Source organism: Heloderma suspectum, chromosome Z, assembly GCF_057233095.1.
Source record: "Heloderma suspectum isolate Gila_16-S chromosome Z, 16-S_ref, whole genome shotgun sequence".
NCBI lineage: Eukaryota > Metazoa > Chordata > Lepidosauria > Squamata > Helodermatidae > Heloderma > Heloderma suspectum.
This window is the reverse complement of record NC_139476.1, coordinates 2,150,585-2,163,152: the sequence shown is the minus strand read 5'-3', so window position 1 is coordinate 2,163,152 and position 12,568 is coordinate 2,150,585.

Here is a 12,568-nt window from a genome sequence, read left to right as displayed (position 1 = left end):
CAGGGGCGGGGGCGGTGGCCGGTCTCCCGACTGGCTGCCGCCGCCGCGATTGCAAAAAAAAAAAAGTAAAGTAAAAACAAAAAAACACCCCCGTGATTTTTTTACATAGCCTATCATGGTGACTTTACATAGCCTATCATGGCTAGATTTCCGAAGTCAGCCATGATAGACTACGTAAATCATCACGTAGCCTATCACGGGTGACTTTAGGGGGGGGGGAAGCGCGTACGCAAATGGCGGCTCCCATGGGCCGCTAGGGATGGGCGTAATGTAAATCGTTACGTAGCCTATCACGGGTGTGTGTGTGTGTGTTTTTACTTTTTTTTCGCGGCTGGGTAGACGGGGCGCTTCTACCCGGCCTGAATTTCGGCCGGGCGAGGTGGGGCGCCTCCCCACTCTCGCCGGAACTTCGGGGGGAGAACTGAAGCATCTCCCCCCCACCGCGAAGCAAGCTTCGAGAACAGGTAAGGGACTTTCGTCCATCCCTACTCAGTAGCCCCGTCCAGCACATATACCAGGGTGCCCCCTGGTGGCCTCCTCCGCACACTGCAGCCTGCTGCCCTCAATAGCCCCGTCCAGCACATATACTGGGGTGCCCCTGGTGGCCTCCTCTGAGCACTGCTGCCTGCTGACTTCAATAGCCCCATCCAGCACCTATACCGGGGTGCCCCCTGGTGGCCTCCTCTGCACGCTGCAGCCTCCTGACCTCAATAGCCCCGTCCAGCACCTATACTGGGGTGCCCCCTGGTGGCCTTCTCTGTGCACTACAGCCTGCTGACCTCAATAACCCCGTCCAGCACATATACCGGGGTGCCCCCTGGTGGCGTCCTCTGAGCACTGCAGCCTGCTGACCTCCACAGCCCCGTCCAGCACATATACCGGGGTGCCCCCTGGTGGCCTCGTCTGAACACTGCAGCCTTCTGACCTCAATAGCCCCGTCCAGCACATATACCGGGGTGCCCTCTGGTGGCCTCCTCTGAGCACTGCAGCCTGCTGACCTCAATAGCCCCGTCCAGCACATATACTGGGGTGCCCCCTGGTGGCCTCCTCTGGGCAATGCAGCCTTCTGACCTCAGTAGCCCCATCCAGCACATATACCGGGGCGCCCCCTGGTGGCCTCCTCTGGGCACTGCAGCCTGCTGGCATTAACAGCCCTGCTGAAGACCGCAGTACTTTATTGCTTCATTTCCTACCACAAACGGTGCTTGTGGCTAAGTAAAGTCCATTTAGCGGCAGGGGAGTGGCAGGACTAGCGGGGAAACTTTGTTGTTTCCCCGCTAGTCATGACGGCGCTATGACCCAAGTACCGTCACACTGCAAACCGGCACATGCTCAGGGAATTTTTCCTTGTTTCAGAGTTGGCGGACAACTTCCCCTTTTTCTTTTGCTCTGACACAGAGGTGGGGAACCTCAGTTCTAGGTCCCAATCCAGCCCTCCTGGGCTCCCAATCAGGCGTTCCCCGGACCAACATACCCTTCCCCAGTCCCCCCCTTTTCCCCAACCCACTTGCTCAGTTTCTCCCAGTCAAAACGGTTGGAATGCCTCTCCAGGGCCCTAGTTCCTGGGAAGAAGACCTGAAAGCTCCAGCATGCTGGTGTTTTCCTGTATTTCCCCCCCCCCTTTGCCTTCAGTCTGTCCACCCCTGAGAGCTCCTCTGACATTGAATATGGCCCTTGGGCTGAAGGGGTCCCCAGCCCTGCTCTGACATGCCAGGAATGTAGGAGGAGATGGAACTCACGGGATGGTAGTGTGCTGGAGGAAAGAAGCATGAGCAGTGTGCGCCAGAGCTGAAGTCATGCTCATGGCCAAGAGGAGCTCCCACAAGGATCTGTAATTCGGTACATGGACTAAGATTACAAATCCACCCCCTTGCCAGTCAGCTGGCACATGTGCAGAGTGAGCTTAAGCATAGCAGATCAAGTTCAGAACAGAAGAAGATAAGGAGAGACCTTCCGGATCGGACCCAGGGTCCATCTCGTCCAGCATTCTGCTCACACAGTGGCCAGCCAGCTGTTGACTGGGAACCGACAAGCAGGACATCAGCACAGCAGGGCCTTCCTGCCCATGTTCCCCAGCAACTGGTGTACATAGGCTCACTGCCTCTGATAGTGGAGGCAGCACGGAGCCATCCGGAGTAGGAGCCATCAATAGCCTTCTCCTCCAGGAATACGCCCACCCTCCTTTTAAAGCCATCCACAGTGATGGCCATCACTACATCCTGTGGTAGCGGATTCCACAGTTAATTCTGCACTGGGTAAAGAAGTCCTTCCTTTCATTTGTCCAGAACCTCCCAGCAATCAGCTTCATGGGAGGACCCCGTCGGGTTCCAGTATTTAGGAGAGGGAGAAAAATGTCTCCCTATCCACCTTGTCCACACCACACTTAATTCTGAACACCTCTGCCATGGCTCCCGTTGCTCGCCTCTCGCAGGAAAGGAGGTGCAGCCATTGTCCCGTCTTAGCCTCTGTATTTTTCACGGCCATCTCGTGGCCAAATGGCACAGCATCTTCCAAGTTGGGAACACTGGGGCAGGCGGGAGGGAACTGGAGAAAGCCAAGGCACAGAGGGCGTTTCTGACAGTGAAAATAAAGCGGCGATCAAACGAAAAACGGACTATTAGAATCATGAAGGCGTTGCAGTTATCTCGTGCGAGTCACCGTAACTGCAACCCAGTAAGCGTGTAGCTGAAGAATGAGACTTCTGCCGCAGTCCCATAGCCGCTTCCCTGGCAGTGAGGCACATGGAGCTCAATGGGCCTTTCCTCTGAAAAAGCACAGGCCGCGTTCGGACATCGCGACAGCCCGTGATGGGTTAAGAAGCTGCTCACATAGCCTATTTGTGAATTAGTCTGCCTTCCTCTGCCATACGAACAGGTAATAAGCAACTGTGAGTAGCCTATTAACTCATCGTGGGTTGTCGTGACATCCAAATGGGGCAATGCCTTTCCAGAGGAAAGTCCCATTGAGTTCTGTGTGTGTAATTGGACTCACTCCTCGCCCCCAGTCCTACTGCAGTCCTCCCACTCGAGCAGTAGTGCTGTTTCACATCTGCAGTGGTGGATGTTTTCAGTCCAGAGGCACTGATCCAACAGCCATCCAGGCACAATCACTCAGTGAAGAGTCCAAGTGTGCCGAAAAGGGGTTTGTGGCAAAACAAGCTTGGGGGTGTGCAGGATTGGGGGAAAGTTTCACACACACCCTCCCCACCAAGGAGGCATCAGATCCAACCAAGAAACCACGTGCAAATATGCCAGAGGAGTGAAAGTCCCCCAAAAGGGGGTGGTGGTGGCTGTAAAACCTGGGGGGGTTGAAAGATTGCCCATTGACTCATTTTTCTCATGAAAGCAGAATTGCACAAAAGTTAAAATGGAAAAATGAAAAAGAGGAACAGAGGAACAGAGGCAACTGTGGGAAATGGGGAGAAATGGGGGAATCAGGGAAAAACATGCTCCTTTTTGCCCCATCACAGCAGACTGTCAGGGAGTCTCCATGAAAGAGAGAATGCCGCCGGCAAAAACAGTGAGGGCAGCGAGCTGAGCCGCTCTTGCTGCACAACTCTGTAGATGAGCAAAATAAGCCAGGGTGCCTGACAGATGACACGAGAACCCATGGAGGGTTAAATGACCCCTACTGCAGACCATGGGTTATCAGCGTGGGTTACTTGGGGCAAAGAAGCTATCGTTGGTCAAACAGCTCCTGACAGACAGCACAAGAACCCACGATGGGTTAAATAACCCATCGTGGGTTATTGTGTCATCCGAACTAAGGCTGTGCAGGGACCCCCGACCCTCCTCGGAGGCTGCTTTCGGTTTCTGAGGCAAGCCTGACCTGCTTCAGGCCCCATCCTATGGTACCTGCCTCAGGTTCCAGACCGAAGCAGGATTCAGATGGCCCAAGCAGGCTCACCCCTCCCCGAAGTCCCCGCCGCACCTCTTCAAGGGAGTCGCCATTTTGTTTAAAATCCTGATTTCCTCTGTTTCTGGAACTGGAATCCTGCACAAATGGCGGCCCTAAGGCCATCACATAGGCAACGTTACAGGTGTTTATGCGTGTAATGTCGCATACATGATGGCCTGGCGGCTGCCGTTTCAACAGGATTCAACTACTGGAAATAGGGGAAGTTGCAATGGTGGCTCCCTCAAAGAGGCCAAGTCTGCCGGTGCGCATCCCAAGGTCCAGGGAAGGATCAGGGAGCTCGTGTGCCTGGATAGAGGGGAAGGCAGCACACGGTGGGGGGGGGGTTGCAGCAGGGGGGGGTGCATGGCTGGGCAACTGAGCTTCCAGATCACTCTGAAGTATGCCGAAGCGCTTCGGAACAGGGGAATCGATGTCCGTGCAACTTATACTATTGCAGAAGAGGGCATGACTGGCTGGCAGGAAACTTGATCCCTGAAGAGTTGAAGATCAGCTGCAATATTTTATTGCCGCTCATGTGTCACATCTAACACTAATTGATGATAGTGCATGGTAACCATTTTAAAATGCTTGAACAATTGTAGGATTTTTATGCAGAATATACTGCCATACAGACAAACATTTTAAATCCATTTCGAGTTGACTGGAAAGAAGAAAGGCCTTGGCAGTGCTCAAAGGCTGTGGTATGGAAAGTACCACATCATTTCAAAAATAACTCAGCACATTAAATTTTGATTAATTCTACTGGTGTTCCTAACTATATATTCTTGACAGGAAACTAGACTATCACGACTTGCTGTAAAGTGTTAGTTGCCTTATTCCCCCCGCCCTTATCAGATGATCCCTGGTATTGAGATTGGGCCTCAGGAGGATAATGTAACATTTGGGGAGGAAGATGCAACCCAGCAGCCCAGCCCCAGAGGCCAAGATGGAGAAGACCTCCACGGCCACCATGGACTTCCCCTTGGTGCTCAGGTAGGTGGGCACAAAGGAGATCCAAACGCTGCAAAACACCAGCATGCTGAAGGTGATAAACTTGGCTTCGTTAAAGCTGTCGGGCAACTTCCTTGCTAGGAAAGCTAATGTAACGCTGACAAGGGCCAGGAAACCCATGTAACCCAAGACAGTGTAAAACATGGTGACCGAGCCTTCGTTACATTCCACTATGATCTCCCCAGTCAGGGAATGGAAGTCCAAGTTTGGGAACGGGGGAGAGGTCGCCAGCCAGACAGCACAGATCACAGCTTGGATGAAGGGGCAGGCCAGGACAATGGCGTTTGTCAGTTGTCTCCCCAAGAGTTTTCTGGCCATGTTTCCTGGCTTGGTGGCCATGAAGGCCAGAACCACTGTGACAGTTTTTGCCAAAATGGAAGAAACGGCCACAGAGAAGATGATGCTGAAAGCAGCTTGTCTGAGAAGACAGGTGACCTTTGTGGGTCGACCAATGAAGAAGAAGGAACAGAGGAAGCAGAGCAGGAGGGAGAGGAGGAGGACATAGGTGAGGTCTCGGTTGTTGGCTTTGACGATTGGCGTGTCACGGTGTTTAATGAAGATTGCCAGCACTAGACAAGTGATCAGAGAGAGGAGAAAAGCTGGAGCAGTTAAAAGAAACCCCAGTGTCTCTTGATAGGGAAGGAAGTGGATCTTCTTGGGTATACAGTGGTTTTGGTTCTTGTTTGGATGTTGATCTTCTGGGCATAGGACACAGCGATCTGCATCTGGAATGAGCAACAGCTACTGAAATATCTCAAACATTGCACAGATGTTCTTTCTTGGCGACTGGGGGCAGTTCAGCCCACAAAAGGGAGATGGAAATATCCATTCTGTAGCTTATGGTACACCCAAGGGTATAACATCAATGTGATTGCTCCCTGTTAAAGCTTTTGCAATGTATTGAATAAGACCACAGTCAAAAAAAGGCACAAAACACTTTTTTTTAACATGATGGCCCCATGTACCAGATTTATAGTCAATATTGTACAAGGTGGAAAAATTGGCACTCTGGAACTAAAAATGAAACCTGAACGAGTGTAAGAACTGAACCACAATCTGTTACCTGCAGGTCTTTCTGAAGGAGAAAATCAGTCAATAGATTACTATTTGTCATTTCCCTCAGATTGTGGACTGTCCTCTGGGGAGATGTGTTGGTGCAGAAGCTGGGGAACAGGTTGCAGAAATCAGTAGAGATATAAAGGGCAATCTGTTTGGCACTGGGGTAACATGGTCCAGAAGTTACAAGGGTGTTACCATCCACCAGCCCTGATCAATGTTCAGCTGAAAGACCCTCAGGTGTGGAGCCAAAGAACCAAGGTTGAAAACATAGTCTTTTTAATATATATATACCTTAAAAGTTGAGCCAATGACAATATGAAATATGAAACCCAACAGATTGTGTACCTGCGAATAATAATAATTTATTAGCAGTCATTGTTTCATGATTTAAAGGCAAGTTTTTTTCCAGGAAATTGTGAGTACTTTGCAAACCAGTAAACTGCAGAAGTATGCAATCTCAAATGGTACGCACAGAGAAAATCTTCCGAGGGGACATGGTGGACACTTCTCCTTGTCTATGATCTTGCCCTTGTCACCACTGCACCACTCTGACCCCAGTACATTCTGCACGTTTATATGGCTCTCCAAGTTTGAATTACCTGTCCAGTTAGAAATGGTCCCTTCTGGACAAAGCTCACATCTGTAGCAGCAGACCGGCTTCCCCACTGAAACTTTTCTCCAGTGCCCAGGAGAGCACCTCTTCACACATCTCGCAAAGGGTGGCTTCTAAAAGGCAAGAGAGAAAGAGCTGACGTTTTCCATGTGATGGGCGTCACGCCAAAGGACTTTCTCAATGGAGTCTCCCATTGTGTGATGGATAGGATTTCCAGTTTAGAGGGCCAAACACGTTCCGGATGTCTGCAGGTTACTTTGAACCATCATAAAAGATGCTCATGTGGCAGCCAGGAATTTCAAAGCTGGAAGCTGCGGAATCCTGATGACATCAAGGGGACTAGCCCTCACCATAAATCCCCTCCATCTTCCATGGCATCACGGAGTTCATCCCACCCACTCCCGCCACCCTTCATGCAGAGAGAGGCACGGAGCTCTGTACCTGTCTCTGCACGGAGAAAGCAACCTGTTCCTGCAACCCCATTCGAGGTGGCCGCCTCCTTCCCTCCACGCTTCTGCCCCAAGTGGGGTGCAAGGCTAATCTAAAATATAGTTGGAAGCAGAAACAGAAACTGTAAAGGCTGTCTTCTACCAAGCCTGACCCTTGATCCACATAGGGATGAATAAGACATTCGTTTCAGCTCATTTTTCAACCCAGTTCTCACTTTCCAGACTAAACACAGATTCAAAAACATGCTGCAGTTATTGTCCATATATTTCCAAGTTTGCAATTTGATTTGCAGGCCAAAATAAAATGCATTTGACAGCATAAGTACATTTGAAGAATGCACCTGATGAAAAGGTGTACTTTTGACAAACGTGCACAAACAAACATCAATTCATGGGAGAAGGATCCATACATTTAAAGAGGCACACAATTGATGTGTACATTTGGGAAAATATTCACAAAAATATGCATAAAGTTTATTGCAAAAAGGAAAAAAAAAAAAAACCCAAAGCTTGCAATCTGATATGGACAGGAAATGGAATGAGCTTCGAGGTGGAATTTGGAGAACTTCAACAAGCTGTGGTTTTGCTGATTCACACATCTTTCATGCACTGGATCTGGTGTTATCTGCACTGAGTGCTAGAACTTCTCTGGGGTTTCAGACAGGGGCCTTTTCAAGCCCTGCCTGCAGATGCAGGGAACCAAATGTGGGGCATCTGCACGCAAAGATAGTTCTTTACCATGGGACAATGACCTCTCCTTGAACTCAGCAGGCATTTGACTTCATCTAGCAAGACAACTTGCATCCCCGAGGAACAGAACTGCAACATTCTTTAGTTCTCCCACAACCCCGGAACATTCACTTCATTCCCACCTCTGTAATCCACACGATTGCTTCTGAGCTAAGGGTGAAGTCTTGGCCTGGGGGAGCCCCTGAATCCACTCCTCCAACTTTCACAGGATAAAACGATCCATTTGGGAAGAAGATCCAGTTCAGGATGTTATATCTCTTGCCTTTTCCCGTGAAAGAGACTTCATCTCCAGCACTGTTATTAAACTGGACTTTGCTCAAAGAGGCAAGAATCTGAAACGGAACAGATAGTTGTGCGTGAGTTCTGACATCTTCGAACCTACTGTGACTGCCACTGAGTTAGGAGGCAGCGTTTTCTGGTACTCCCTCTTTTACTGTCATGCGCAAGATTCTTCTTCGTTGGGCACTCTCTGCTCGAATAAGCTCGCTGGCTGCTTTGGCTGGTGAGTCCCAACACACCCTCATGCCTCTGAGTGGGAGTTTGCGCATAGCAGCGAAGGAGCCGTCAGCTGGAGGGGGTGTCCTTCACCTGGCTCTCAAGGAGGAAGGACAGGTTGCTTACCTGTGTGGTTCTTCGAGTGGTCATCTGTGCATTCACACATACGGGATCTGCATCTGTGCAGAGCCTCGATTCGGGAACATTCTATAGCTGAGGAGATTTTTCAGCGGGATCCCGCCCCGCCCTCACTGCGCATGTCCCTAATGGTTCCCACTCGTTCCCTCAGTGCTTCTTTGACCGCCGTTGTGCGAGCCCCACAGAGAACACTGTCTGCAAAGACTGCACTTTTGCGTTCTGATGGAGCTGAGGCCGTACTCTTTCTTTTGTCATTTTCCCTTACTGCACCTTTTTTGAATTTCTTTTCCTTTGGTTTGGCCAATGAGCTTTTGTGCAGTCATTGGATCGCCTGGGGGCACATGGCCTCAAGGGTTCGTTTTTGAAAATGTGCAACGCGCAGCAGTCAATCGCCTGCTGAAAACAGACATTCCTGTGGTGTCTTGTGCCTAGGAGAGGGACACACGGTAGAAACTTGTCCCCACCGTCAGTCTTTCCCGAAACGGGCTAGACGCACTCAGGCAGAGAGGTTCCATGTGGAGCTCTGGAAGAGGGACCAGAGGCAGCCGCTGTGCCTAAGGCCAAGATGTCACAACAAACTGCAATGCAGACAAGAACTTTGTTTGGGGTTGAGGCTTGCTTGATTCCTCCCTCCTCAATACCCACAGTTCTAAGCATTATAGGCCTCCACTATTTGCTTCCTAATCCTCTTTAAAGGATGGCTATGGAAGAATACGCAAGGGGAATGTCTTTCCTCAGATGTTTAGAACGGACGAGCAGTCCTTCTCCCAGGCCCACCCTTTGCTTCCAGGATCAGGCCATTGAGAAACCACCAAGGTACCTCTATAAGAATGCCAAATCTGAAGGAGGATGCTACCTGCCATGGCTGGATATTCAGAAGCCACTCCCCGTCCTCCGTCATGGCCCGTTTGGATCCCGACGAGGACACGGCGTGTAGCGCGTGTGCCACAGAATAGACGGCGTTGTAGATGCTGTAGCTGCGACTGGACATGCTCGTGTCGAACAAAGAAGCCGGCAGATCCTCTAGCTTCTCCTTCCCTGTACAGTTTTGCTTTCTGCTTGGGGAAGTTTCACCCGATTTCAGAAACCGACAGCGAAGTGCTATTTCCCACCAGTCACGGAGAAAGATGTCGCCTTGCGGCCGGAGTGGATCTAAAACCCGGAGAAAATGCTTGAATTCTGGCACATCCCTTCTGTGGACTCTGAAGTGCAGAACCCCGTGAAAATGGTTTAGAAGTAGCTGGCTGTTGTGGGATTCCTTTGAAGCCATTTCCCAATGGGATGTCAGGATCCAAACCTTCAGCAATGTGGTATTCGTGTTTATTTCATGAACAATCAACGACCCTGTTAATAGCTGTATAACACCAGCTTCTGCAAAGACTATCATCACTTCAGGCTCAAACCAAGAACTAGGAATATCGCCGGTTAATGCTCGAAGCAGATGGAGCCGGTTTGTTTGATCAAACATTTCAGTGACGGCCACACAGATGTCCTTCTGCCTGAGCATGGGTGTCAGTGTCTGGATAAAATGTTCCCCGTTCTCATCCTTGGGAGCAACCAGCCCAATCCAGTTCCAGTGGAAATGCAGAAGCAGCCGGACTAAGCCCACATACTGAGGAATCTCATTAGGATCAATCTGGTAGAAGGAAGGAAATATGTTTTCCTCTCTCTCAGTACCCTCAAAGAAGCCATAACCGAGCTGAAGGAAGGAATTCCCAGAGTAAATTCTAGGGTAAGCCGCGTTCATTATTGCAGCAAAAGCGACAACGATTTCTGTGACGCTTCCACAGCTAGCCTATCTTTTATGGCATACGCTTTCATGAACTACAGCCTACTTCAGATGCATGAAGTGGTCATTCAGGTCTCGGGGTGGGGGCGGGGAGTCAGGTGTTGGGCACAGAGGGCTTGTAAGTGGGCCATGGAATGGAACGCGAGTAACACTCTGGTTTGCAAGCAGGTCGGTCTTTCCCAGCGGGCAGAAGTTTTGCTGACTGGAGTTTGAGATGCAGACAGTTTATGTTGAACAAACTGTAGTCCAGTTGTGGAACAATGGTTCAGTCTGGGGAAAAAGTGTGGTAGTCCCTGAAGCTAGCAGCTCCGTGAGTCGAGAGTGTTCCCATGTACCTTGAGAAGGCCAGGTTAACATCAGCTACCTAGAACCATGAACAAAGGCTGGCTTTGCAGGTCTCTGCCTGCCCAGTATGTCTTCCCCCAGTCCAGAGCCGATCTTCGAGTTGGCAACTGGGAAGAAGGGAAAGGCCAATCACGAGGCAGGAAAGTCTAAGGGAGTCAGTGGATCCAAAAACAACTGCACCCCAGGAAAAGAACGTTTGCTCACTTCTTTCTGTGGATTGCACTGAATTTGTTATTTATGCATAGTTCCAGGTTTGGCTAACAAACGTTGCTTAATGCAGGGCCTCTGGGGCCATAGTTGCATGTTCGCCTTGTTTTTGAGAGAAAGGGGGATTTCTTACTTTGATCCTGTCCTTTCTTGAGTTTCTGAGGCTGCTGCTGCCCATCTTTTCTAAACTAGCTTTTGAGGGCTAGAAACATTCTGCAGAATGCCCACAACTATCCCTTTACCTGTGGGATCTTGAGCATGCCCAAGATGGAGGCCATCTGCCTTGAGGATGTGGAGTCGAGACCCCCAATAACAGAGAGCAGTTGATCCTGCCTGTCGCATTTATAATTGGGAGACAATCGCTCCCCTGTGGAGAGCAGCAACAGGCTGTTCAAGCAGATCCTTCTTTCACTGTTGCTGTGGTCATAGATGCGGAATCCGAGGGTTGTGTTGGGAAGGAGAGTCAGATCCTTGTTGAGCTCAGCGATGGCAAACGCCAAGGCCAGGAATTGCTGGTAGTTCTTAACTATCCTCCTGCAAGGATGAGATGGACATGGACAGCTAGGTGTGTTTTCTTTTCATCTTTCTTATTTATGTATTAATTAAATTTATTAATTGCCCATCTGGCTGGTCACCCAGCCACTCTGGGCGATGTACAACAAGAACAACTTAAAACAATAAAATACTACATTAAAAACATCACATTTCTCAAAATACCCTAACCCTATTGAGGAGAATTTTAGCTTGAAGCACCTACTGTCAATAGTGAAGCTTTTGAAGAGGGGTTTCAAACTTTCAGAATGGGGGGAAAATGCGCAAAGCCAGGGAAACCACGAAGTGGTAGGTGGCTGAGACTCCACTGACATCATGGTGACTACAGAAAGATCAGAATCTCCCCCAACCACAGCCTCCAAGCTCCTGTACTCTGCCTACACTTGTTGTTGTTGTTATTGTTGGTACTGTTTATTATCATCGTCGTCGTCGTCGTCCTTTATATACCACCTTTTTTCCCCTTGCAAGGAAACCAAGGCAGCTCACATGATCCCCCTCCTCTCCATTTTACTCACAGGACAACCCTGGGAGGTAGGTTAGACTGAGAGTCAGTGACTGGCACAAAGTCTCCCAGAGAGCTTCGTGGCCGAGTGGGGACTAGAACCCAGATCTCCGAAACAGCAGTCCAATGCTCTAATCAGACTGGCTCAAATGCACACCCCTTTCCACGTACTTCACCTTAAAGCCATGCTTGGCTTCCTCGCTCACTGGGAATGATCATCCCCAGGGTGCCAGGAACCCCCGGAGAAGCACTGATGTTGCCAGAGAGGGAAGGAGTGGAAGGTGGAGTTTTCTTCCAGCTCAGAATGAAGCCGGCGAAGAGCCCTCAAGTCTCTGGCTCTCATTATGGGCTATGAACATCAGCAGCATCTCTAATGTAGTAGTCCTCTAATCGGAAAGCGGAGCAGGCAAACGTCTGTCTCAGACCTGCCCTGTGGAGACTTACGAAGTAAGAATGAAGTCCACCGATGGGGCTAAAGAACGGAAGTCTGTATTTATGCCAGAAGGATCACCAAATGGTAAATTGCCACCAACAGTGAGGTCTCCGGGCCTGTAATAGACTCTTTGCAGTGCATAAGGCCTCATCACGGGGCAAGTGGTCCTCAGCATCCTCTGGGTGGCCTGAAGCAGGAGGCAAAATAGGAGCAAGAGCAGCAGCAAAATCATCAGCAGCACAAAAAGACCTTGCCTTCTAAGTCAATGACTAACCCGAACCTGAAGGAAAGCTCCTTATACATGCCCCAGCAGGGGAATTAGATCTTA